Source organism: Thermobia domestica, chromosome 11, assembly GCF_964235325.1.
Source record: "Thermobia domestica chromosome 11, izTheDome1.hap1.1, whole genome shotgun sequence".
In the NCBI taxonomy this organism is placed as follows: Eukaryota; Metazoa; Arthropoda; class Insecta; order Zygentoma; family Lepismatidae; genus Thermobia; species Thermobia domestica.
The window spans coordinates 98,361,099-98,365,406 of record NC_137464.1 but is presented as its reverse complement, the minus strand read 5'-3'; positions in this window follow the sequence as shown (position 1 = coordinate 98,365,406).

The following is a 4,308-nucleotide window of genomic DNA, read 5'->3' as shown; positions in this document are numbered from 1 at the left end:
AAAACTAAAACTCGTTGTAAGAAAAGTGAGGGTGAAAGATATATATATATATATTTTTTCCCAAACAAATCTTGTTCATACTAGAAGAGTAAATGACAGGATGTTTTAAAACATCTGTAGTTTCAATACATGGGCAATTCACTATATTCACTAGACCTTGCCCTTTATGATGATTACATATTTAGTAACATAGATTTTGTTTTTTTCAAAGAACTCAAACGTAATAAGTACAAAGAGCAATTTTAAGTGTGTCAGATCTTTTTTTTTTTAAGTTATTAAGCAACGACGCCCTAAGGACGTTGAACTTTGTAATAAATATGCGGAATAAATAAATAAATAAATAAAATTTGGTGTATGTGAGTAATTCTCTTCTTCGTTACATCTCAATTTCTTTCGCACTCTCTAATACGTATTTTGCTTTAACATTTTGTTTTGAATATTTGATATATGTATATTTAAATATATATATATATATATATATATATATATATATATATATATATATATATATATATATATATATATATATATATATAAAATAAAAAAAACATCTAATTTAGTTCAAAGTTGATCAGCTCATGAAAGTGAACCATCACGTAATTGAGATGTTGAATTCAGACTTTTCACGGGAAGATTTCGTAAATTGAGAGTAACAGAACCTACTTCAGAAGTCAGGGGCAGTAGTAATACAGTATTATGAATGTATTTCTTTTTTGACGTTTAAAACCTTTAGAACAGAGAAGATGATGAGAAATTATGATTATGATGATAAAATCAACTGTAATATTTCACAGAATTGAACTAATGACTTCTACCACAGTATACAAAAGTATGCTAGGACGTACTTAGTAATATTAGTTAACATATTGACTTACATGCAAAGTATGTTAAACTAAAGGAAAAAAGATATGCCTCAGCTCAGAATAACATTTATATTTTCTGGCAGCACTGAATGAATGTTTTATACAAAGAAAACTTGTTTCTGACTGAAGTGGTTCACAGAATGTACTCTGTATCACACGGTCCGCAGAATTTATCAAGTCCTCTGGTTCTCAAATACGTAATGAGCTGTTTAGCCCGGTGCAAAGAGTGTATAAGATAGCACAATTTCTGGATGACTTTAAAAACTGTTACGCAAAAAAAAAAAAAAAAAAAAAAAAAAGCCATTTAATTTGAAGATTTAGAACTCTGTTCTTAGTAATTCAGGCAATCGTTCTACGGGGAATCACAGGAAAAGTAGAATCTATCCTTACAGATGATCAATTTGGATCCTGAAGAGGAGGAGTTAGTTGAAGCTGAGCAAGAGATGGAAGCTGCGCTTAATATAATGGATCTAGTACTCAAAAAGTATAGTATGAAGATCAATCGCTCTAAGACAAAAATAATGGCAGCAAATAAAAACAAAACAAAGGCAAGATATTTGATTGGTGGAGAGAAGTTAAAAAATGTATCTACTTTCACGTACCTCGGTTGTAAGATAACACTGCATGGAAGATTTAAGGAGAGATTGCTATCGAATAAACCAAGCTAATGCCACCTTAAACAGCAAATGGAATATACTTATTCCTAGAATATTTATACGAGGATTCGCAAGCGCTTGCTAACTATCTTTGTCTAGAAGCGAGAGCTGGACGCCTGGCCAAACAAATAAAAAACGCGTAACTGCCTATGAAATCTGGCGGTACAAACGTGTTTTGAAAATTCCTAGAGTGGACAAAGAAATAAACCAAGAAGTACTGAAAATAATCAAAGAGAAAACAACTTTCTTGTTAAAAGTGTTGTAAAAAGTAGAGATATTTGGATGGAGCAAACATACGAGGGCTGATCAACCAAGACTGAGAATGATTATTGTACCGCAGTTTCCATTGTTACCGAATGCCGGCACGTTTGATAGTTGAAAGAATTGTGTTTCATATATACTCTCACTAGGTGGCAGCATAGTCGTATCCGTAGGTTGGGAGTAATCCACTGTGTTTTAGACACTGCTTTCATTTCGCCTCACAACGTGCTGTCTACATGCATACAATGAAGGTTATACGAGAAGAACAGTATGGAGTAATAAAAGCTTGTTTTCGCTTCAACCATACAGCTTCTGAAACATATGAAAAGCTCAAGCAAGCTTACGGTGAAAGTGCATTACCTAGAGCAACAGTGCTTCGGTAGCTCAAAGAATTCAAAGAAGGACGAGTTTCATGTGTTAAGCAAGGTGAACCTGGTGTTTCAGTCTGTGCTGTGACAGAAAGAAACATCAATTCCGCTGCTGTGATTGTCCTTGAGGATCGAGGGATAACATTACGTAAACTAAGTAAAGTGTTTGAAATTTCATATGGCAGTATGTTTATTTATTTATTTATTTATTTATTTATTAAATAATGCAAGATCATCTCCATATGTCTTGTATTTGTGCCCGTTGAGTATCATGACTATTCACTCCGGAACAAGCTTGCTTGAGCTTTTCGTATATTTCAGGAGAATATGGTCAAGCGAAAACAAAACGTTATTGCTCCATACTGTTCTTCTCGTGCAACCTTATTGTATACATATACAGAGCACGTTGTGAGGTGAAATAGAAGCAGTGTCTAAAACACAGCGGATTACTCCCAACCTAATGATACGAGAATGCTGGCACCTAGTGAGAGTATATATGAAACACAACTCTTATCAACTATCAAACATGCTGGCATTCGGCAACAAAGTTAACTGCGTTACAATAATCAGTTTCAGTCTTTGTTTATCAGCCCTCGTATCTTACGTCATGATGAGCTAATAAAAAGTTGCTAGACTAACTTATGGACGGAAAAAATGCTAGGGAAAGGCCTAGCTTCCAGTATATACACTAGGTAATGGAGGATGCCAGTTGCAAACCAGCAAACACTGTAGAGACTTGTAGACGACTGTGCATTATAGATTGCTCCACTCCTATCATTTGATTAAATACTAAGATGATAATTCATTTAATATATTACTCGAGGTGTTTTCCATTAGACGAACTGTATTTCAGAAAGAAAATGAAATAAAAAATTGCTGATAGATTGAAGTGAATGAGTTTGGAAAAATGTGGTGAGAAAGTAGAAGAAAATGGGAGAATCCACTGGCATAATGTAATCAACGTTCACACATATGGCTCATAGCTGAAGTGCGACACTTCCAATCAGAAGAGAGCACTATACCACCGAGTTGCTATCCTCACAATTATGTGGAAGAAAAGAAAACTAGAACTTAAAATATAAAGCAAAATTAATTACTGACTAAAACTAGAAAATCTGTATTTCTTTTGTTTCCCCATAGGTAAATTCGTTAAGGCATGAGAACCTATTTTACAATCAACCAAAAAATTTCAAACAAGGTTAATTCTTTGCAATGTTATAAATCATATTTAAGCACTTAAATATGGAAACAACGCCAATATGCTGTTTTAAAGATGATACAAATAAAATTTAAAATGTAAATACTTCATTCTTACCAGATGTCATGAGAGACATACACATACTTACATATATTTGTATTGGGTTGGTGCAATAGAAATATCCATTAACGTGTAATTATCAAAGGAAAAAAATACCTGGTTAGAGTTTGATTTTAGCTTCAGCAACACATTCATGATGAGATGATGAGACAAATCTGGAGTCTACGATGCGAAGTTTTCCACTGTACGTTGCACTGCTCGCTGATTAGGAACGTTCACTGCAAAGAAATGATCAAGATGCCGGAAGAGGCGGTAGTCGGTAGAAGAAATGAAAGTAGAATATGGTGGCTCGTGTGGTTCGAATTCCAAGTTAAGTTGCAGGTCCATCCCTCATATAGCCACGATGCTGGCAGAGACGCTAAACCCCAATGCAACCAATTAATAATATAGCTAAATGGATTGTAACCACTACTTTTTCTTTCTAACGTTTCAACCCACGAAGTATTATGGCTAACTAGATGGATTTTAGTCGGTGTGTGGCCAGTCCTTCGCATCCCTTCTTTGTTGTCATTCTGTATAGACTGGAGTTCGTTACCGCTTAATCCAATGACCCCAATTGTTTCATTATGGTGGGAAAATACCAGAATTCTATGCATTCGAGGAATCGAACCCGAGACCACATTTTATGAAGTACATGCGAGATGGCACTTTGGTTAGATGGGAGTATGGCAAATTACTAAACCGTTAATCGTACTGTATAAAGCACTGAAATCTACGAGAATATTTGTATTATTTTAAAAGTATACATAAAAATTATGCTCCTTGTAATCGAAAACAAGGTTCCACGTTTAGTGAGAGTAGAAGGAATGTCTATAATTATACAAAAATATAGAGAAAACTTA